Source organism: Pseudophryne corroboree, chromosome 1, assembly GCF_028390025.1.
Source record: "Pseudophryne corroboree isolate aPseCor3 chromosome 1, aPseCor3.hap2, whole genome shotgun sequence".
Taxonomy (NCBI): Eukaryota; Metazoa; Chordata; class Amphibia; order Anura; family Myobatrachidae; genus Pseudophryne; species Pseudophryne corroboree.
In genome coordinates, this window is record NC_086444.1 from 1,226,333,398 (window position 1) to 1,226,357,815 (window position 24,418).

At 49.0% G+C, this 24,418-nt stretch overlaps 1 protein-coding gene and 1 long non-coding RNA gene across 7 annotated transcripts in view; one reads left to right on the forward strand and one right to left on the reverse strand.

Annotated features, from left to right (window-relative positions):
- SPEF1 (sperm flagellar 1) overlaps positions 1 to 24,418 on the reverse strand; it is a 267,709-nt gene that overhangs the window by 87,483 nt on the left and 155,808 nt on the right. The window lies entirely within an intron of this gene.
- LOC135027479 (uncharacterized) lies at positions 9,228 to 22,759 on the forward strand. The gene is made up of 3 exons (XR_010223969.1): positions 9,228 to 9,306; positions 21,242 to 21,318; positions 22,609 to 22,759. It is a non-coding gene; the product is annotated as an uncharacterized LOC135027479 (long non-coding RNA).

Sequence of the window (24,418 nt, forward strand, 5' to 3'; positions counted from 1 at the left end):
GATGGCAGTGGGATAATGGGATAATGGGCAGGAGGCAGTGGGATAATGGGATAATGGGCAGGATGGCAGTGGGATAATGGGCAGGAGGCAGTGGGATAATGGGCAGGAGGCAGTGGGATAATGGGATAATGGGCAGGAGGCAGTGGGATAATGGGCAGGAGGCAGTGGGATAATGGGCAGGAGGCAGTGGGATAATGGGATAATGGGCAGGATGGCAGTGGGATAATGGGATAATGGGCAGGAGGCAGTGGGATAATGGGCAGGAGGCAGTGGGATAATGGGCAGGAGGCAGTGGGATAATGGGCAGGAGGCAGTGGGATAATGGGCAGGAGGCAGTGGGATAATGGGCAGGAGGCAGTGGGATAATGGGATAATGGGCAGGATGGCAGTGGGATAATGGGATAATAGGCAGGAGGAAGTGGGATAATGGACAGGATGGCAGTGGGATAATGGGATAATGGGCAGGATGGCAGTGGGATAATGGGCAGGAGGCAGTGGGATAATGGGCAGGATGGCAGTGGGATAATGGGATAATGGGCAGGATGGCAGTGGGATAATGGGCAGGAGGCAGTGGGATAATGGGCAGGATGGCAGTGGGATAATGGGATAATGGGCAGGAGGCAGTGGGATAATGGGCAGGAGGCAGTGGGATAATGGGCAGGATGGCAGTGGGATAATGGGATAATGGGCAGGATGGCAGTGGGATAATGGGATAATGGGCAGGATGGCAGTGGGATAATGGGCAGGAGGCAGTGGGATAATGGGCAGGATGGCAGTGGGATAATGGGATAATGGGCAGGATGGCAGTGGGATAATGGGCAGGAGGCAGTGGGATAATGGGCAGGATGGCAGTGGGATAATGGGCAGGAGGCAGTGGGATAATGGGCGGGATGGCAGTGGGATAATGGGCGGGATGGCAGTGGGATAATGGGCGGGATGGCAGTGGGATAATGGGCGGGATGGCAGTGGGATAATGGGCATCCTGCCCATTATCCCATTATCCCACTGCCACTGTTGGTGTTAGTATGTCAGGCACGGTCACTGTTGGTGTTAGTATGTCAGGCACGGTCACTGTTGGTGTTAGTATGTCAGGAACGCCCTGTGCATGCTGGGAGTAAGATCGGGTCCTGTGTATGACAGATGTATAAAGTGCCAGCATGACGCTAGTATTAGAGAGGTGCGCTAGAGAGACATGTGACTGTCCTGGGAGGTGGGATCCCACGTGTGGCCCTATTGCTGTTAGCTTAGACTGCACACTATATCCATATGATGTAACTGCAGTCACTGTGTAACATGTGTGTGTGCCCCCCTTAGTGACTGAGGCCTCATGTTATATTATTTTCCCTCACACAGTGTGAGAACCAGGTGCAGATCTCAGTGCGGATCCGCGGGAAACATCATCTTCTCAACCTCAGAAAGGCGCAGTGAGTACTGTCCTGTTACATCCAATGTGTGCTTACTCCAGGGGCGGCAGAGCCGGATTACCAACAGCGCAACCAGGCCCATCACCCGGGGCCCCCCACACTCTGAGGGCCCCCCACATACAGCTGCATCACCAACATGGGGGCACTGTGGCGTATGTGCCAGGGCGTTTCTGCGCAGCATTATCTGAACACTCTACACTGTGAACACTGCACCAGTGCTCCAACCCCGCCCTTCTCCCTTTACCGTTACATATCATTAAGGCCTGATTCATGTTTGTAAGTAAAGCAAAAAAGCAAATCCCTTCGGGGGTCTATTTACTAAGACTTGGATGGAGATAAAGTAAAGAGAGATAAAGTGGACGGAGATAAAGTACCAGCCAACCAGCTTTGGTCGTTTTTCAAACACAGGGGCAGATTTAACAATCAGCGCTTAACGGTCATGTGTTTGAAAAATGGCACGAGCTGATTGGCTGGAAGACCATTTATCATTTGTAATGAGTGATACCAAAAATATCACTTGTTGCTAAATCTGCCCCACAGCCTGTAACATGACAGTTAGGAGCTGATCGGCTGCTACTTTATCTCCGTCCACTTTATCTCTCTCCAAGGCTTAGTAAATAGACCCCTTCGTGTCGGGAGCAAACCACATTGTCGTGCAAGGGAAGCTTAATACATTTATACTGTTTCTGTGCAGGGTAAATACTGGCTGCTTTTGCATGTAGACGTTAGACAGTTTTATTTTTACACTGCAATTTAGATTTCAGTTTGGACACACCCCAGCCAAATCTAACTCTCTCTGCACATGTTACATCTGCACCACCTGCAGTGCAGCATGGTTGTGCCCAGTTGCTTGGTTTTTTGCTCTACTTACAAACAGGAATCAGGCCCTATGCCTCATGCTTTAGCCTGACCCCTGTGACAGCTGCATTACCCCGGAATACATAAATAATAATAGCTGCCAGGCGTCAGAGCCAGCAGATGTCTCTCCCTAGATTCCAGAGGGGAGTCACATTCCCCGCGTGTCTGAGCACTGCAGACTTGAGAGGGTTAATTGATGTTACTGTCCCGGCCCCCTAACCTCTCATATGCCCCTTAGGGATTCCCTGGAATAGATTGAGCAACTTCCATTTTGTCGCCATAATGACTACATACCAGTCAGTGACTCACAGTGTGACTGTTATAAGGCTGTGTGATAACAATACAAGCTCTGTGATTGGCCAGTGTGTCACAGTATTACTGTTATATGGCTGTGTGATAATAATACAAGCTCTGTGATTGGACAGAAGGAGGCTAAGAAAGTGATCAGGCATGCAAAGGCACAAGCTGGGGAGAAAATGGCACAGTCAGTAGATAGAGGGGGCAAAACTTTTTTTTAAGTCTATAAGTGAAAGGAGAAAATCAAATGGAGGAATAATAAGACTCTCTTAAGAGAGTGAGAACTTGGTGGAGGGAGACAAGGCAATAGCAGATCATCTAAATAATTATTTTTGCTCAGCATTCACTACAGAAGTAGGGAAGGGACCACAGTTAAGTTGCAAGGACATGCATAATAATAAGGTAGATGAAAGTATATTTACAGAGGAGAAGGTCCTAACAGAACTCTCCAAACTGAAAGTGGATAAATCAATGGGACCAGATGGGATACATCCAAGGATACTAAAAGAGCTAAAAGATGTGCTCGTAGTACCATTAACAGAATTATTTAACCAGTCACTAGATACAGGTACAATTCCAGAGGACTGGAAAAGAGGAAATGTAGTTACACTGCACAAAAGTGGAAGCAAGTAAGAAGCAATTAACTACAGACCAGTAAGCGTTACATCAGTCATAGGGAAAGTAATGTAAACACTATTAAAAGAAAGAGTAGTGGAATATCTTAAATTAAACAATTTACGGGATACAAAACAGCATGTTTTACTGGTGGGAGATCATGCCAAAAAATCTTACTGACTTTTTTGACTCTGTTACTAAAATAATAGATCACTGGGGGGCTGTAGCTGTAGCATGCCTAGACTTTAGTAGGGCATTTGACACTGTCCCACATCGCAGACTGCAAAATAAACTCAAAAGTGTGGGATTGGATTAAGTAAACAGTTAAATGGATAAGAGCCTGGTTGCAGGATAGGAAACAGACAGTTGTAGTAAATGGAGTGCAATCTATGGAGGGAAATGTTACCAGTGGAGTAGCCCAGGGATCTTTACTTGGACCAATTCTCTTTAATATCTTTATTGGACATTGCAAATGGCATTATAGGGAAAGTATGCCTTTTTGCAGATGACACAAAGGTATGCAACAGGGTAGACACACCAGGAGGGGTAAAACAAATGACTGATGATCTAGGTAGACTAGAGGAATGGTGACAAACATGGCAACTACAGTTTAATGCTAAAAAATTTAAAATCATGCACTTGGGTCTCAAAAATCCAAAGGCTAAATATAGTATTAATGGCACTATACTGGAAACTACTGAGGAGGAAAGGGATCTAGGAGTCACTATTTCAGATGACATAAAGGCAGGTAAGCAATGTAACACAGCAATGAGGAAGGCTAGTCAGATGCTTGGCTGCATTGGGAGAGGAATCAGCAGCAGAAAGAAGAAATAATGCCACTGTATAGGTCATTGGTACGGCCTCATGTAGAATACTGTGTTCAATTCTGGAGGCCATATCTTCAGAAGGATATATTAATACATAAGAGAGTGCATAGGTGTGCGCAGGGGGGGTGCCTGGTGCGCACAGGCACCCCCTAATGTCTGGCACCCCAATCTCACATGCCAGATGCAGCGATCGCCGAGCAAGCTGATTACTGTCCCCTCTGCGCTGCACCCTGTCAGGACTGCATTACTGACCGGATGCCTGGGTTAATCAAGGGTGCCACTGCCACCGGCTTTCAAACTCCCGGTTCCACCTCCATGTACAAAACCGATGTGATGTGATTACGTCATGCTGCTCGCACGCCCACCCACCACAAGCCCACCTCTCTCCTTCTATGCTATGCCAACGCCAGCCACTGATGAGGATCAGCATGCAGCCAGCATTCCTCTTAAGAAGACAAATTCAATACTGACAGGCGGTGGGCAGCAGCATTGACACGTCACTCGTGTTTCCAGCAGCAGCAGAACTAGTCTGCGACTGTCAGTGACAGTGAGTGGCTGACTTGTAAGTAAGCGGCTACAGCTTGCAGAGGAAAGAGAGGGGGAGCCAGATCAGGCTGAGGAGGAGCAGTGTAATTGCAGTGAGTGCCATCAGGTGTGTTTGTTTGGTGCACACCACAACATCTGACAATGTATCTCCTTTATTAGGATTGGTACAAGGGTGGATATTTTATATTGCGTTGACCGTCAATAGACGGTGCTAGACACGCCCAAAAGGCGGTGCTAACACACCCCTCCGACGGTGCACCCCCTAATAAAATGTGCTTCGCACGCCTATGAGAGAGTGTGCAAAGAAGGGCAACTAACATGGTGCATGGCCTACATCACACAACATACCCAGAAAGACTAAGAAATCTCAATATGTATAGTTTGGAGCAGAGAAGGGAAAGGGGGGACATGATAGAAACTTTCAAATAGCAGAAACTTTCACTGAAGCAGCTTCTGACCCTGTACTGCCCCACTCGATTACTGCGATCTGTAGATGAAGGACTTTTAGCAGTACCTAGAATCTGCCGTAACTCATCTGGGGGTGGAGCTTTTAGTCATGCGGCTCCGACTCTATGGAACTCACTTCCCCGCAGAGTGCGAGAGGCCCCAACTATAGAATCCTTCAAAAGTAGACTCAAGACTTTCCTGTTTACTCAGCATTTCCATAATGTCCCTTTTAGTATCTTCATGCTTCTGTATTTGATGAAAATGTACTTCATTATTTTCTGTACTATATTATGCTATGTATCTGTTAAGCGCCTTGAGTCCTATTGGAGAAAGAGCGCTATATAAATAAAATTATTATTATTATTATTATTATTAATATATCAAGGGTTTTACAAAGTCCAGGAGGGAAACATTCTTCAAATGAAGAGAAGCAATAGGACACGAGGACATGCACTGAGACTGGAGGGGGGGAGGTTCAGGGGAAATTTGAGGAAAAATTACTTCACAGAAAGGGTAGTGGACAAGTGGAATAGTCTCCCATCAGAGGTGGTAGAGCATACTTACCGACTCTTCTGCTGCTCTCTCCGGGAGAGAGCAGCCAGGTCTGTTCAGCAGGGGGTGGGGAAGGGTAGTGACGAGGAGAGGGGGCGGAGCAGAGGTGGAACGGGGGCGTGGTCGAGGCGGAGTGGGTGTGTGGCAGAGGTATTTTGTCATTTAAGCCACGCCCCCATCGCATAATGCCGCTATTATAGGCATTATACTGTAGGGGGCGTGGCTATGATGACGCGATTCAACAAGAATCGCGTCATCGACTGCCCGGACCGCCCACTTTACTTACTAAGTGGGCGGCTGGGCAGGGGGGAGCGCAGGGATCGGGAGACTTGCCTGCTTTTCCGGGGGGCCGGGAGGGTCACCCGATTTTCGGGAGCCTCCCGGCCATTCCGGGAGAGTAGGCAAGTATGTGGTAGAGGCTAACACAGTAGAGAAATTTAAACATGCATGGGATAAACATAAGGATATAATTACAAAGAAATAAGGTTCAAAAGGGTTTGAGATTGCCTAAAGAATTAAAAAGGGCAGACTAGATGGGCCAAGTGTTTATCTGCCGTCACATTCTCTGTTTTTATGTTTCTATGTAAGTCACAGTATGAATATTATAAGGCTGTGTGATAATAATACAAGCTCTGTGATTGGCCAGTATGTCACAGTACGACTGTTATAAGGCTGTGTGATAATAATACAAGCTCTGTGATTGGCCAGTATGTCACAGTATGACTGTTATAAGGCTGTGTGATAATAATACAAGCTCTGTGATTGGCCAGTGTGTCACAGTATGACTATTATAAAGCTTTGTGTGATAATATAATACAAGCTCTGTGATTGGCCAGTGTGTCACAGTATGACTGTTATAAGGCTGTGTGATAATAATACAAGCTCTGTGATTGGCCAGTGTGTCACAGTATGACTGTTATAAAGCTTTGTGTGATAATAATACAAGCTCTGTGATTGGCCAGTGTGTCACAGTATGACTGTTATAAGGCTGCTGGAATGCATTTCGGGTGCAATGTACAAATCTGTGGTTGAGTCTAGATCCCCTTCGCTGTCAGGACCCGGATGTGACGTCAAGTGAGGGCGGAAGTGCTGCCATGCCCTTAAAGAGATTTTATTTTGTAACCAATCTAGTTTTTCCCCCCTGGTATTTGTCGTGCATTGTACCCTCGAGGGCTCGCTTCGCTTGCCATGCTTCGGGCAGGTTAATATTCCCAATAGATTATGGACATAATTCAGTATGAGAGGCATCAGCAATGCGTCCGCATACTGAGGCACCTGTGCAGTGTGCAAACACTGAAATGCATGGGCATCTCACTTATGCGAACGCCTCTGCCTGATTGACAGGCAGAGGTGTTTGTGGGGCAGGCAGGGGCGTTGATGTGTAGTTTTGTGGGCGTCGGTATGGAGTTGGGGGTGGAGCGGTCCTGACAACGGAGGCGTGCCCGGATGGTTTGCAGGGTGTGCTGCGACGACTGCGTGATGTCACACGCAGCCACTGTGACCCAAAACATGGCAGCCCGGTGGAGGGCTACACTTAAGATGCAAGGGGAGGAGGACCCAACATATGGTGGATGGTCAGTGGTTTCTCTGTGGTGGCCTCAGGTTAGATGGTGGTGATAACCTGTTTCTCCAGTAACATAGGGGCTATCACTGCTTCATAAATAGTCCCTAATAAATGTAACTGGACAGTTGCAGGAACATCGCTCCTGCTGATGCAGCCACCTCAGAGGTGGCATAAGGGAGGGAAATAGATTTTCCTGAATAAACCTTTGAGATGAAGGAAGCCATCACAGCGGTGAGTTACCCGGGGCACACAGGACTCTTTTCTAGGAATACATAGAATTCTCTGAATGAGTAAATAGCTCCTGAGGAATGTACCGGCCAGGTGGGGAGATGAGCGTCACTTTACAGCCTGCAAAGGCTTCATGTTAGAGAGCTGAGGAACCCGAAGTGTGATAAATACACAGACCCCGGAGCTCCTTCTCCTCTCAGTATAACGTGTCAGGACTGGAAGCCACAATTGTATTACTGATAAATGACCTGAAATGGTTTTACTGTTAGATATACAGAGAGATATATTCATAGCATGCACTTCTAGTAACCCGCAGCCCTCCCAGCAGCACACAGACCGCTACCGCCTCACCCTCCTGCTCTCCCCAGTGGTGGCTCCATGTTGGATGGCGGTCAGAGGTCAGAGGTTATTCCTGTTGCACTACTGGTGAGGTATTGCTGGCCACCCCAGTAAGAGATGCCGAAAACCTGATTCCGGGGATCAGGGAACTGAGAGGTTGATGTATCAAGCAGTGGAAAGAAGTGGGACAGTGGAGAAGTTGCCCATAGCAACCAACCAGCACCTACCTATCATTTTATAGGATATACTTTATAAATACATCACCCCTGAGAGCTGTTTACATCAGCACCAGATATAAAGAATCGGCCCAGTTGTCTGTGGTAAGATGGACTCCTCACCGACACACAGTGAAGGCAGCCATTTTGTGGGCTGGACTAATAATCAGCCAATCACTTAGTGTAGTGATGGCCATCTATGGCTCTACCATTGGTGGTGGCTGGTTTCTAAACCATTTCTAGAAAACCATGGTGGTAGCCCTGGATGAGTGCTGCGCATTTGCAGACCTCAGAAATTGGTCCACATGTTTTTCCATTGATGGTGAGGCACCAGTACTGCTCCATCAATGGAAAAACCTCTTGGCAATAGGCCTCTCTGCAAGACAGATTTCCACAGGCGCAAGATCCTGCAAGTGGAGAGTGGGCAGCCACATCCGCACCTGCTTGTGACCTAACCCTGCACCCTAAGCCTTTAGGTGCTGACCTCTGACCCCCCATGCACCGCTCCCCCCGCCCCCACACACATATATGCCAGCAATGCAGAACTTGCCTGTGCCTGGCAGACTGTTCAGGTATCCTCTTGTTGATCTTATACTATACCTTATACTGTAGCATTGTGAACTTGTGTTATGTCTTATTCCGTTTGTATCCACTCATAAAAAAAAAATTTATACAAAATATAAAGGATTTTGCATCCAACTATTTTGTCTGTGTGACAAACCGCCTCAGGGTACTGGGCGTGCCAGGCTGGCACATAGGGCCGACACTTATCTGGTGTCTTCATAACAAAAAAAGAACATGGAGAGAGCTCTGACGCTAGAGCCTAGAGCTGACACTTCAGTGCCACGTTCCTGGGCCCGGCCCCTGGCAGAACGCTACAACTCTGCAACTAATGAAGGATAGTTGCCTCGCCGCTTGCTGGCCCGAAGCTCTTGTTCTTCTTATGGGACTCCCCGTGTCCACCCGATATGCCAGGAGGTTCAGAGTCATCCTGCCTAGTCTTCTCGCCTTAGTTGTCCTTTAGGATTTGTTTACTTCCTTTTCGGAATCTCACAGTGTTTGTGAATGGCACAACATTAAAATACACAGACTGTAATTCATCCTGCACAATTCAGTGTGTTTCTGCAGTTTCAAGGGGGAATTTCAGGCATAAGTCCTATTTCAGGGGTAACTTCAGTCAGTGGCTTCACCCTCTGCTAATGCAGTGACTGGGTAAGATCGGGAGAAGGGTCTCACCGTGTGCAGCTAAGTTACTGCTCTCATTTATATCCGGTGTAATGGATATTTATTATAATGTCTTATTCTCACTTTTCAGAGATCTCCTGTCACTGAACTTTACTGCCTCCCATTACGGTGAAGATGGCGCCCTGGTGACTGAATCCACAGGACATCTGGTATTTATTATAGAGCCTTATTCTGATGCTTAGGGCACATTCATAGAGTATATGTGATATGTAGTGGGCCAGATGTGACGGCGAGCATTCTCCGAGCACCAGTGTAATAATCTCTATGTTCTGTGGTGCCGTGCTGTTGCCTACTCATTTCTGTTTGCAGTGTGAGTTTGGGGCAGACGCATCAAGGTTTGGAGAGAGATGACGTACCAGCCGATCAGCTCCTAACTGCCATGTTACAGGCTGTGTTTGAAAAATGACAGTTAGGAGCTGATTGGCTGGTACTTTATCACCATGCAATGTATCACTCTCCAAGGCTTGATAAATCTGGGCCAGAGGAGAAGCCTGACTCCGCAAGCGCACCCCTGTTCTATCAGCCTATCAGAGGATCCGGTCGGCATTCTCCGGCGACGCTTCCCATTTAACAAGGTCGACATACGTTAAGTCGAAACGGTTTCTAGGTCGACACGTTCTAGGTGGACGTGACAAAAGGTCGACATGAGTTTTTCACATTTTTTTTCTTAATTTTTTAAACTTTTTCATACTTTACGATCCACGTGGACTATGACCTGTGCGGTGCGCTGCGGTAGCGGTGCGAGCCACCTTGCCTGATGTGAGGGGACACGGTGCACTAATTGGGTTTCCTGCTCACTCTACGAAGAAAATGACACCATTTTTTTTTGTAAAAAACTCATGTCGACCTTTTGTCATGTCCACCTTGTTTGTGTCGACCTATTTCAGGTGTCGACTTAGTTACTGTTGACCAATAGTGGTCGACCAAGACACTGTCGACCTAAGCGTGGTCGTCCCTATGATCCACAAGTATCATGGCGGTACAAGTAACGCGGCAATGCTCGCCATCTCAGGATAGAGGTAGAATATGGGATGAGAGAATGCCGGGTAATAAATAGGATGCGTCAGTCACCGGCGGAGCCGTATAATACAGCCATTGTGCTGCCCGCTGCTATCTGTAGCATCACAACTGTCAGTCACACACCCAGGAGCTGCGGTCAGGAATGCAGGGAAATCAGATAACAGGCTGCACGTTGTGCCCCAGGGCTACAGGCGGGAGAAGCGTGCTGTGGTTTGCTGGGTCATACAAGTAGATGTTTCATGCACATTCTTACCTACAGTAAGAGAAGTGTCACTCAGATCTCTAATAAAGGGTATCAGTAACGGAGTCAGCAGATCCTTCTTCATGTGATATAGACTCCGCGGAGTCACCTATAGGATAACGCAGCCACTCCTAACAATGCAGCCTACTGATACCATAAGACTCGGTGACTGTAGTGTGACTCTCAGTGACAGCAGTGTGACTCTCAGTGACAGCAGTGTGACTCTCAGTGACAGCAGTGTGACTCTCAGTGACCGCAGTGTGACTCTCTGTGACAGCAGTGTGACTCTCAGTGACCGCAGTGTGACTCTCAGTGACAGCAGTGTGACTCTCAGTGACAGCAGTGTGACTCTCAGTGACCACAGTGTGACATTCAGTGACAGCAGTGTGACGTTCAGTGACTGCAGTGTGACTCAGTGACAGCAGTGTGACTCTCAGTGACAGCAGTGTGACGTTCAGTGACAGCAGTGTGACTCTCAGTGACCACAGTGTGACATTCAGTGACAGCAGTGTGACTCTCAGTGAGACAATAGTGTGACTCTCAGTGAGACAGTAGTGTGACTCTCAGTGACAGCAGTGTGACTCTATGTGACAGCAGTGTGACTCTCTGTGACAGCAGTGTGACTCAGTGACTGTAGTGTGACCCTCAGTGACCTCAGTGTGACTCCCTGTGACAGCAGTGTGACTCTCAGTGACTGTAGTGTGACTCTCAGTGACGCTAGTGTGACTTTCTCTGACGGCAGTGTGACTCTCAGTGACCGCAGTGTGACTCTCAGTGACAGCAGTGTGACTCTCTGTGACCTCAGTGTGACTCTCTGTGACCTCAGTGTGACTCTCTGTGACAGCAGTGTGACTCAGTGACTGTAGTGTGACTCTCAGTGACTGTAGTGTGACTCTCAGTGACTGTAGTGTGACTTTCTGTGACCGCAGTGTGACTCTCTGTGACAGCAGTGTGACTCTCAGTGACCACAGTGTGACTCTCTGTGACAGCAGTGTGACTCTCAGTGACTCTCAGTGACAGCAGTGTGACTCTCAGTGACAGCAGTGTGACTCTCAGTGACCTCAGTGTGACTCTCAGTGACAGTAGTGGGACTCTCAGTAACAACAGTGTGACTCTCTGTGACAGGAGTGTGACTCTCAGTGACCGTAGTGTGACTCTCAGTGACCGTAGTGTGACTCTCAGTGACCGCAGTGTGACTCTCAGTGACAGTAGTGTGACTCTGTGACCACAGTGTGACTCTCAGTGACAGCAGTGTGACTCTCAGTTACCGCAGTGTGACTCTCAGTGACAGTAATGTGACTCTCAGTGACCACAGTGTGACTCTCATTGAACACTGTGTGACTCTCAGTGACCACAGTGTGACACTCAGTAACCACAGTGTGACTCTCTGTGACCGCAGTGTGACTCTCTGTGACCGCAGTGTGACTCTCTGTAACCGCAGCTTGACTCTCAGTGACCACAGTGTGACTTTCAGCGACTGCAGTGTGACTCTCAGTGACAGCAGTGTGACTCTCAGTGACAGCAGTGTGACCCTCAGTGACAGCAGTGTGATTCTCAGTGACCGCAGTGTGACTCTCAGTGACAGTAATGTGACTCTCAGTGACCACAGTGTGACTCTCATTGAACACTGTGTGACTCTCAGTGACCACAGTGTGACACTCAGTAACCACAGTGTGACTCTCTGTGACCACAGTGTGACTCTGTGACCGCAGTGTGACTCTCTGTGACCGCAGTGTGACTCTCTGTGACCGCAGTGTGACTCTCTGTGACCACAGTGTGACTTTCAGTGACTGCAGTGTGACTCTCAGTGACAGCAGTGTGACTCTCAGTGACAGCAGTGTGACTCTCAGTGACAGCAGTGTGATTCTCAGTGACAGCAGTGTGTCTCAGTGACAGTAGTGTGACTCTCATTGACAGTAGTGTGACTCTCAGTGACAGCAGTGTGACTCTCAGTGACAGCAGTGTGATTCTCAGTGACGGTAGTGTGACTCTCAGTGACAGTAGTGTGACTTTCAGTGACAGCAGTGTGACTCTCAGTGACAGCAGTGTGACTCTCAGTGACAGTAGTGTGACTGTCAGTGACAGTAGTGTGACTCTCGGTGACAGCAGTGTGACTCTCGGTGACAGCAGTGTGACTCTCAGTGACCGCAGTGTGACATTCAGTGACAGCAGTGTGACGTTCAGTGACAGCAGTGTGACGTTCAGTGACTGCAGTGTGACTCAGAGACAGCAGTGTGACTCTCAGTGACAGCAGTGTGACGTTCAGTGACAGCAGTGTGACTCTCAGTGACCACAGTGTGACATTCAGTGACAGCAGTGTGACTCTCAGTGAGACAATAGTGTGACTCTCAGTGAGACAGTAGTGTGACTCTCAGTGACAGCAGTGTGACTCTATGTGACAGCAGTGTGACTCTCTGTGACAGCAGTGTGACTCAGTGACTGTAGTGTGACCCTCAGTGACCTCAGTGTGACTCCCTGTGACAGCAGTGTGACTCTCAGTGACTGTAGTGTGACTCTCAGTGACGCTAGTGTGACTTTCTGTGACGGCAGTGTGACTCTCAGTGACCGCAGTGTGACTCTCAGTGACCGCAGTGTGACTCTCAGTGACAGCAGTGTGACTCTCAGTGACAGCAGTGTGACTCTCTGTGACCTCAGTGTGACTCTCTGTGACAGCAGTGTGACTCAGTGACTGTAGTGTGACTCTCAGTGACTTCAGTGTGACTCCCTGTGACAGCAGTGTGACTCTCAGTGACTGTAGTGTGACTCTCAGTGACTGTAGTGTTACTCTCAGTGACTGTAGTGTGACTTTCTGTGACCGCAGTGTGACTCTCTGTGACAGCAGTGTGACTCTCAGTGACCACAGTGTGACTCTCTGTGACAGCAGTGTGACTCTCAGTGACCTCAGTGTGACTCTCAGTGACAGCAGTGTGACTCTCAGTGACAGCAGTGTGACTCTCAGTGACAGCAGTGTGACTCTCAGTGACCTCAGTGTGACTCTCAGTGACCTCAGTGTGACTCTCAGTGACAGCAGTGTGACTCTCAGTGACAGTAGTGGGACTCTCAGTAACAACAGTGTGACTCTCTGTGACAGGAGTGTGACTCTCAGTGACCGTAGTGTGACTCTCAGTGACCGTAGTGTGACTCTCAGTGACCGCAGTGTGACTCTCAGTGACAGTAGTGTGACTCTGTGACCACAGTGTGACTCTCAGTGACAGCAGTGTGACTCTCAGTGACCGCAGTGTGACTCTCAGTGACAGTAATGTGACTCTCAGTGACCACAGTGTGACTCTCATTGAACACTGTGTGACACTCAGTGACCACAGTGTGACACTCAGTAACCACAGTGTGACTCTCTGTGACCGCAGTGACTCTCTGTGACCGCAGTGTGACTCTCTGTGACCGCAGCTTGACTCTCAGTGACCACAGTGTGACTTTCAGTGACTGCAGTGTGACTCTCAGTGACAGCAGTGTGACTCTCAGTGACAGCAGTGTGATTCTCAGTGACCGCAGTGTGACTCTCAGTGACAGTAATGTGACTCTCAGTGACCACAGTGTGACTCTCATTGAACACTGTGTGACTCTCAGTGACCACAGTGTGACACTCAGTAACCACAGTGTGACTCTCTGTGACCACAGTGTGACTCTGTGACCGCAGTGTGACTCTCTGTGACCGCAGTGTGACTCTCTGTGACCGCAGTGTGACTCTCTGTGACCGCAGTGTGACTTTCAGTGACTGCAGTGTGACTCTCAGTGACAGCAGTGTAACTCTCAGTGACAGCAGTGTGATTCTCAGTGACAGCAGTGTGTCTCAGTGACAGTAGTGTGACTCTCATTGACAGTAGTGTGACTCTCAGTGACAGCAGTGTGACTCTCAGTGACAGTAGTGTGACTCTCAGTGACTGTAGTGTGATTCTCAGTGACGGTAGTGTGACTCTCAGTGACAGTAGTGTGACTTTCAGTGACAGCAGTGTGACACTCAGTGACAGCAGTGTGACTCTCAGTGACTGTAGTGTGACTCTCAGTGACGCTAGTGTGACTTTCTGTGACGGCAGTGTGACTCTCAGTGACCGCAGTGTGACTCTCAGTGACCGCAGTGTGACTCTCAGTGACAGCAGTGTGACTCTCAGTGACAGCAGTGTGACTCTCTGTGACCTCAGTGTGACTCTCTGTGACAGCAGTGTGACTCAGTGACTGTAGTGTGACTCTCAATGACTGCAGTGTGACTCCCTGTGACAGCAGTGTGACTCTCAGTGACTGTAGTGTGACTCTCAGTGACTGTAGTGTGACTCTCAGTGACTGTAGTGTGACTTTCAGTGACTGCAGTGTGACTCTCAGTGACAGCAGTGTGACTCTCAGTGACAGCAGTGTGATTCTCAGTGACAGCAGTGTGTCTCAGTGACAGTAGTGTGACTCTCATTGACAGTAGTGTGACTCTCAGTGACAGTAGTGTGACTCTCAGTGACAGCAGTGTGACTCTCAGTGACAGTAGTGTGACTCTCAGTGACTGTAGTGTGATTCTCAGTGACGGTAGTGTGACTCTCAGTGACAGTAGTGTGACTTTCAGTGACAGCAGTGTGACTCACAGTGACAGCAGTGTGACTCTCAGTGACAGTAGTGTGACTGTCAGTGACAGTAGTGTGACTCTCGGTGACAGCAGTGTGACTCTCAGTGACAGCAGCGTGACTCTCCGTGACAGCAGTGTGACTCTCAGTGACCGCAGTGTGACATTCAGTGACAGCAGTGTGACATTCAGTGACAGCAGTGTGACGTTCAGTGACAGCAGTGTGACGTTCAGTGACTGCAGTGTGACTCTCAGTGACAGCAGTGTGACTCTCAGTGAGACAGCAGTGTGACTCTCAGTGACCTCAGTGTGACATTCAGTGACAGCAGTGTGATTCTCAGTGACAGCAGTGTGACTCTCAGTGAGACAGTAGTGTGACTCTCAGTGACCGCAGTGTGACTCTCAGTGACATCAGTGTGACTCTCTGTGACAGCAGTGTGACTCAGTGACTGTAGTGTGACTCTCAGTGACCTCAGTGTGACTCCCTGTGACAGCAGTGTGACTCTCAGTGACTGTAGTGTGACTCTCAGTGACGGTAGTGTGACTCTCAGTGACCGCAGTGTGACTCTCAGTGACCGCAGTGTGACTCTCAGTGACCGCAGTGTGACTCTCAGTGACAGCAGTGTGACTCTCTGTGACATCAGTTTGACTCTCTGTGACAGCTGTGTGACTCAGTGACTGTAGTGTGACTCTCAGTGACCTCAGTGTGACTCCCTGTGACAGCAGTGTGACTCTTTGTGACAGCAGTGTGACTTTCAGTGACTGTAGTGTGACTCTCAGTGACGGTAGTGTGACTTTCTGTGACAGCAGTGTGACTCTCTGTGACAGCAGTGTGACTCTCAGTGACCACAGTGTGACTCTCTGTGACAGCAGTGTGACTCTCTGTGACCTCAGTGTGACTCTCAGTGACAGCAGTGTGACTCTCAGTGACAGTAGTGGAACTCTCAGTGACAGCAGTGTGACTCTCTGTGACAGCAGTGTGACTCTCTGTGACAGCAGTGTGACTCTCAGTGACTGTAGTGTGACTCTCAGTGACTGTAGTGTGACTCTCAGTGACCGTAGTGTGACTCTCAGTGACAGTAGTGTGACTCTCAGTGACAGCAGTGTGACTCTCAGTGACCGCAGTGTGACTCTCAGTGACAGTAATGTGACTCTGTGACCACAGTGTGACTCTCATTGAACACTGTGTGACTCTCAGTGACCACAGTGTGACACTCAGTGACCACAGTGTGACTCTCTGTGACCGCAGTGTGACTCTCTGTGACCACAGTGTGACTCTCTGTGACCGCAGTGTGACTCTCAGTGACCACAGCTTGACTCTCAGTGACCGCAGTGTGACTTTCAGTGACTGCAGTGTGACTCTCAGTGACAGCAGTGTGACTCTCAGTGACAGCAGTGTGACTCAGTGACAGCAGTGTGATTCTCAGTGACAGCAGTGTGTCTCAGTGACAGTAGTGTGACTCTCAGTGACAGTAGTGTGACTCTCAGTGACAGTAGTGTGACTCTCAGTGACAGCAGTGTGATTCTCAGTGACGGTAGTGTGACTCTCATTGACAGTAGTGTGACTCTCAGTGACAGCAGTGTGACTCTCAGTGACAGCAGTGTGACTCTCAGTGACGGCAGTGTGACTCTCAGTGACAGTAGTGTGACTTTCAGTAACAGCAGTGTGACTCTCAGTGACGGCAGTGTGATTCTCAGTGACAGTAGTGTGACTCAGTGACAGCAGTGTGACTCTCAGTGACAGTAGTGTGACTCAGTGACAGCAGTGTGATTCTCAGTGACAGTAGTGTGACTCTCAGTGACAGCAGTGTGACTCAGTGACAGCAGTGTGACTCAGTGACAGCAGTGTGACTATCAGTGACAGCAGTGTGACTTTCAGTGACCGAAGTGTGACTCTCAGTGACAGCAGTGTGACCCAGTGACAGCAGTGTGACTCTCAGTGACAGCAGTGTGACTCTCAGTGACAGCAGTGTGACTCTCTGTGACCTCAGTGTGACTCTCTGTGACCTCAGTGTGACTCTCTGTGACAGCAGTGTGACTCTCAGTGACCTCAGTGTGACTCCCTGTGACAGCAGTGTGACTTTCAGTGACCGCAGTGTGACTCAGTGACAGCAGTGTGACTCAGTGACAGCAGTGTGACTCAGTGACAGTAGTGTGACTCAGTGACAGCAGTGTGATTCTCAGTGACAGTAGTGTGACTCAGTGACAGCAGTGTGACTCAGTGACAGTAGTGTGACTCCGTGACAGCAGTGTGATTCTCAGTGACAGTAGTGTGACTCTCAGTGACAGCAGTGTGACTCAGTGACAGCAGTGTGACTCAGTGACAGCAGTGTGACTATCAGTGACAGCAGTGTGACTTTCAGTGACCGAAGTGTGACTCTCAGTGACAGCAGTGTGACTCAGTGACAGCAGTGTGACTCAGTGACAGCAGTGTGACTCTCAGTGACAGCAGTGTGACTCTCAGTGACAGCAGTGTGACTCTCTGTGACCTCAGTGTGACTCTCTGTGACAGCAGTGTGACTCAGTGACTGTAGTGTGACTCTCAGTGACCTCAGTGTGACTCCCTGTGACAGCAGTGTGACTTTCAGTGACCGCAGTGTGACTCAGTGACTGTAGTGTGACTCTCAGTGACGGTAGTGTGACTCTCAGTGACCGCAGTGTGACTCTCAGTGACCGCAGTGTGACTCTCAGTGACAGCAGTGTGACTCTCTGTGACATCAGTGTGACTCTCTGTGACAGCTGTGTGACTCAGTGACTGTAGTGTGACTCTCCGTGACCTCAGTGTGACTCCCTGTGACAGCAGTGTGACTCTCTGTGACAGCAGTGTGACTTTCAGTGACTGTAGTGTGACTCTCAGTGACGGTAGTGTGACTTTCTGTGACCGCAGTGTGACTCTCTGTGACAGCAGTGTGACTCTCAGTGACCACAGTGTGACTCTCTGTGACAGCAGTGTGACTCTCTGTGACCTCAGTGTGACTCTCAGTGACAGCAGTGTGACTCTCAGTGACAGTAGTGGAACTCTCAGTGACAGCAGTGTGACTATCTGTGACAGCAGTGTGACTCTCTGTGACAGCAGTGTGACTCTCAGTGACTGTAGTGTGACTCTCAGTGACTGTAGTGTGACTCTCAGTGACCGTAGTGTGACTCTCAGTGACAGCAGTGTGACTCTCAGTGACCGCAGTGTGACTCTCAGTGACAGTAATGTGACTCTGTGACCACAGTGTGACTCTCATTGAACACTGTGTGACCCTCAGTGACCACAGTGTGACACTCAGTAACCACAGTGTGACTCTCTGTGACCGCAGTGTGACTCTCTGTGACCGCAGTGTGACTCTCTGTGACCACAGCTTGACTCTCTGTGACCACAGTGTGACTTTCAGTGACAGCAGTGTGACTCTCTGTGACAGCAGTGTGACTCTCAGTGACTGTAGTGTGACTCTCAGTGACCGTAGTGTGACTCTCAGTGACCGTAGTGTGACTCTCAGTGATAGCAGTGTGACTCTCAGTGACAGCAGTGTGACTCTCAGTGACCGCAGTGTGACTCTCAGTGACCGCAGTGTGACTCTCAGTGAACACTGTGTGACTCTCAGTGACCACAGTGTGACACTCAGTAACCACAGTGTGACTCTCTGTGACCGCAGTGTGACTCTCTGTGACCACAGTGTGACTCTCTGTGACCGCAGTGTGACTCTCAGTGACCACAGCTTGACTCTCAGTGACCGCAGTGTGACTTTCAGTGACTGCAGTGTGACTCTCAGTGACAGCAGTGTGACTCAGTGACAGCAGTGTGATTCTCAGTGACAGCAGTGTGTCTCAGTGACAGTAGTGTGACTCTCAGTGACAGTAGTGTGACTCTCAGTGACAGTAGTGTGACTCTCAGTGACAGCAGTGTGATTCTCAGTGACGGTAGTGTGACTCTCATTGACAGTAGTGTGACTCTCAGTGACAGCAGTGTGACTCTCAGTGACAGCAGTGTGACTCTCAGTGACGGCAGTGTGACTCTCAGTGACAGTAGTGTGACTTTCAGTGACAGCAGTGTGACTCTCAGTGACGGCAGTGTGATTCTCAGTGACAGTAGTGTGACTCAGTGACAGCAGTGTGACTCTCAGTGACAGTAGTGTGACTCAGTGACAGCAGTGTGATTCTCAGTGACAGCAGTGTGACTCTCAGTGACGACAGTGTGATTCTCAGTGACAGTAGTGTGACTCAGTGACAGCAGTGTGACTCAGTGACAGTAGTGTGACTCAGTGACAGCAGTGTGATTCTCAGTGACAGTAGTGTGACTCTCAGTGACAGCAGTGTGACTCAGTGACAGCAGTGTGACTCAGTGACAGCAGTGTGACTCTCAGTGACAGCAGTGTGACTTTCAGTGACCGTAGTGTGACTCTCAGTGACAGCAGTGTGACTCAGTGACAGCAGTGTGACTCTCAGTGACAGCAGTGTGACTCTCAGTGACAGCAGTGTGACTCAGTGACAGCAGTGTGACTCTCAGTGACAGTAGTATGACTCAGTGACAGCAGTGTGACTCTCAGTGACAGTAGTGTGACTCAGTGACAGCAGTGTGATTCTCAGTGACAGCAGTGTGACTCTCAGTGACAGTAGTGTGACTCAGTGACAGCAGTGTGACTCTCAGTGACAGTAGTGTGACTCAGTGACAGCAGTGTGATTCTCAGTGACAGCAGTGTGACTTTCAGTGACCGCAGTGTGACTCTCAGTGACAGCAGTGTGATTCTCAGTGACAGTAGTGTGACTCAGTGACAGCAGTGTGACTCAGTGACAGTAGTGTGACTCAGTGACAGCAGTGTGATTCTCAGTGACAGTAGTGTGACTCTCAGTGACAGCAGTGTGACTCAGTGACAGCAGTGTGACTCAGTGACAGCAGTGTGACTCTCAGTGACAGCAGTGTGACTTTCAGTGACCGTAGTGTGACTCTCAGTGACAGCAGTGTGATTCTCAGTGACAGTAGTGTGACTCTCAGTGACAGCAGTGTGACTCAGTGACAGCAGTGTGACTCAGTGACAGCAGTGTGACTCTCAGTGACAGTAGTGTGACTCTCAGTGACAGCAGTGTGACTCAGTGACAGCAGTGTGACTCAGTGACAGCAGTGTGACTCAGTGACAGCAGTGTGACTCTCAGTGACAGCAGTGTGATTCTCAGTGACAGTAGTGTGACTCTCAGTGACAGCAGTGTGACTCAGTGACAGCAGTGTGACTCAGTGACAGCAGTGTGACTCTCAGTGACAGCAGTGTGACTTTCAGTGACCGTAGTGTGACTCTCAGTGACAGCAGTGTGACTCAGTGACAGCAGTGTGACTCTCAGTGACAGCAGTGTGACTCTCAGTGACAGCAGTGTGACTCAGTGACAGCAGTGTGACTCTCAGTGACAGTAGTATGACTCAGTGACAGCAGTGTGACTCTCAGTGACAGTAGTGTGACTCAGTGACAGCAGTGTGATTCTCAGTGACAGCAGTGTGACTCTCAGTGACAGTAGTGTGACTCAGTGACAGCAGTGTGACTCTCAGTGACAGTAGTGTGACTCAGTGACAGCAGTGTGATTCTCAGTGACAGCAGTGTGACTTTCAGTGACCGCAGTGTGACTCTCTGTGACAGCAGTGTGATTCTCAGTGACAGTAGTGTGACTCAGTGACAGCAGTGTGACTCAGTGACAGTAGTGTGACTCAGTGACAGCAGTGTGATTCTCAGTGACAGTAGTGTGACTCTCAGTGACAGCAGTGTGACTCAGTGACAGCAGTGTGACTCAGTGACAGCAGTGTGACTCTCAGTGACAGCAGTGTGACTTTCAGTGACCGTAGTGTGACTCTCAGTGACAGCAGTGTGACTCAGTGACAGCAGTGTGACTCTCAGTGACAGCAGTGTGACTCTCAGTGACAGCAGTGTGACTCAGTGACAGCAGTGTGACTCTCAGTAGCTTGGTTCTCAGTGTGCTCAGTTTTGTCATGAGTTATCAGTGACTTGGCTAGCTGAATTTTTATCTGTTTATTATACTTATATGTATTATATGAAGAAAGCCCCCTGTAGCATATTACACTACGATGCGGGCCCCCAGGGGCCACAGTATCCTTTCCAGGAAATACCATACAAGCTGTGACAGCTCCTGCACTAAGTACTCTGTATATCCCCAGGGAACAGGCCCCATATAGCTATCAGTGACAGCGCTCATCCAGCTCTCTCTCATGTTTCCCAGTGTGTTGTCCCTCTCTCTGTAATGACCACTGCCCCTCTCTCTGTGTCTCTGTGATCAGGCTCACTGCTGTTACACGGGGACGGTGGATGACGTGACGGAATCGGCGGTCTCTGTGTGCACCTGTCACGGACTCAGGTGAGCATATGTGGTAGTGAGGCTACCCCACGCATGACTCTCTGGGGGGGGGATTTCAGTTGCCAGTGAAGTATTTGCCCTGCCGCACTCTACGGCAGCGAGAACACACCCATAGGGTAGCGAGCACTTTTGAGCAAATCCGGGGTTGTGAATCGGCCAGGAGAAAGGTGCGAGATGGGATGACGTTGCTGTCTGGTGTGAGAGCCACTGTCTCCATGACACGCACTGTGGGGCTGTTTAGGAGATGCGCGCAAGTTGGGCGCAATTGCTCTCATATTACTGGCATGGAACTGAATGGGATGTAGCAAGAGGTGTGCCAACTGCTGCCCTAGGGCCCCTGCATCTGGCTAGCAGAATACCTGGACTGAGCCACTGCAGACAGTACTGCTACTGCGTGACATCATGTGTCTGAGGGCAGGGCCCGCTTCATCACTGCTGACTGCGGATATCCTCTCGCATGAGATCCCTGTGTGACTCAGCATGGCCTGAAATTCCCCTTATCCCATCAGTACCACCCAACTGTGTCATACTTGCCTACCTGACCCTCTCCATGAGGGAGATAATGCTCTGTTCCTGGGCTTTCCTGGTAATGTATAATTGCCATCACCTGTGGTGAAACACCTTTCTTATCAATTACCTAGCTCACCACAGGTGATGGCAATCATACATTACCAGGAAAGTCCAGGAACAGAGCATTTTCTCCCTCATGGAGAGGGTCAGGTAGGCAAGTATGCGTTATGTGTCTGCACTAGTGTGCAACTGTACATTACCCCTGCATCATATTAACAAAATCTGCAAAATAATGCTCAGCCAATCAGGGCAAGCGCAAGGTTTCTCGGCACCCTAGGCAAAATTCAGCGTACTGTCCTCAACTACCACCAGTAGCCAGTTCCCAGCCCTTCAGAGCAAAGTGTGACTTATAAGTTCCACAGCCACCACTTGCATTACGTTTCTTTCAGAGACATCCTTAATTTGTGATAGGCAGACTCGGCGGTCCCCCCCCCCCCCCCCCCTCAGAATCCCAGCGCCCTAGGCAGCTGCCTAATGGTATAGACAACCCTGCAAACTATAACGTTTTTAGTCACGCAGTTCATGCAGATATTTACATATTAATTGCGACCCCTGGGAAAGTGCATGTAGACATTTTCTCTTGCACAATATTATGTAACTTCTGAGTCATTCCAGTTGTAGGAATTTATCTTTCACTTCATTAACATATGTAAAAATATTAAATCCATCATTATTGTGATACGCCTCCCGTGGGGAGTAACAGGTATTTCTGCCTTTCAGTGGTCATATATCTATCGCGGATGAAACCTACAGCATTGACCCCATTTCCCACCCTGGGTCACAGCCGTACTATGTGATAACCGGCATTGGTAAAGGACACCCGGCGCCAGGCTCACACTACCAGCAACGCCGCTCCCTCAGCTTCACCGGCAGAGAGGTAAATCTGTTACGTCACTTCTGTGGTATAATGCATCAGACGCCTACCATCTAACTAGCCCTAATACAATACTGTACAACAAGGGCTTCTAACGTAATAAGGGTCATTTATGACAGGGTAACAATGTGGCAATACCAAGCAGATGACTGGAGAAGGAAGACGGCGCAGGGTAGTGAACTGACGAATCTGGTGGAAATGACCCAAACAAAATTAAACAATGATATATACTGACGATAGTAAAAGTAGTAACAATTATTTATTGACACATCATTAAAGAACCTGCACATAAATAATGTACATAGGAGACCTATAGAATTTCACCATATGTATAGAAATGAAGGCATAGGTCTAAAATAGTGCAATTATCACTAATAAAGTAAAATAGTAAAATGTGCGCAGTATGAGCCATCTTGCTGTGCATTATTACGATGGACAGGAGAATATGATATGTTCTGCACCGGAATACAGTGTGAAATGCGTGTGGTATGATCCACCTCGCTGTGCACTGTTACTGTGGGCAGGAGAATATGATATGTTCTGCCCCGGCAGATAGTGTAAAATGCGTGCGGTTTGAGCCATCTCGTCGTGCATTGTTACTGTGGGTAGGAGAATATGATATGTTCTGCCCCAGCAGACCATGTGAAATGCGTACGGTATGAGCCATCTTGTGTGCATTGTTATGGTGTGCAGGAGAATATATGTTTCAGCCCCAGCAGATAGTGTGAAATGCGTGTGGTATGAGCCATCTCACCATGCATTGTTACTGTGGGCAGGAGATTATGTTCTACCCCGGTAGACAGTGTGAAATGCGTGCGGTATGAGCCATCTCACTGTGCATTGTTACTGTGGGCAGGAGAACATGATATGTTCTCCCCCGGCAGACAGTGTGAAATGCGTGTAATATGGCCCATCTCTCCATGCATTTGTTACTGTGGGCAGGAGAATATGATATGGTCTGCCCTGGTAGACAGTGTAAAATTTGTGCGATAGCCATCTCGCCGTGCGTTGCTACTGTGGGCAGGAGAATATGCTGTATGCTCTCCCCCTGCAGACAGGGTGAAATGCGTGTGGTCTGAGCAGTCTCGCTGTGCATTGTTACTGTGGCAGGAGAATGTTCTGCCCTGGCAGACAGTGTAAAATGCGTGCAGTATGAGCCATCTCACCATGCATTGTTACTGTGGGCAGGAGAATATATGTTCTCCCCGGCAGACAGTGTGAAATGCGTGTAGTATGAGCCATCTCGCCGTGCGTTGCTACTGTGGGCAAGAGAATATACTGTATGTTCTCCCCCTGCAGACAGGGCTGTTTCTAGCCAATTTGGCTCCCAGTGCGAGATTTAAAAATGCGCCCCCCCATTGACATAACCCAAAAATGCGCCCCCCCCCCATAGATATAAAAAGTAAAAGGTATGCGTGTGCCGAAGGTGCCCCCCCCCCCCCCCCCGACAAAGGGGCGTGGTCTCAATACAATGGGAGTGGTCTCTGTAAAATGGGCGTGGTCTCATCTGAAAAGACTACCTTACACCACAGTTTTTGACCTTGCACCGACAGATCACGGCGAGCACAGGAAAAAAATACAAAATATATATTATGCCATACATCGCAATGCCCTTGATACATTAAAACCCCATTTTCCACATTACGGCAGGCAAGA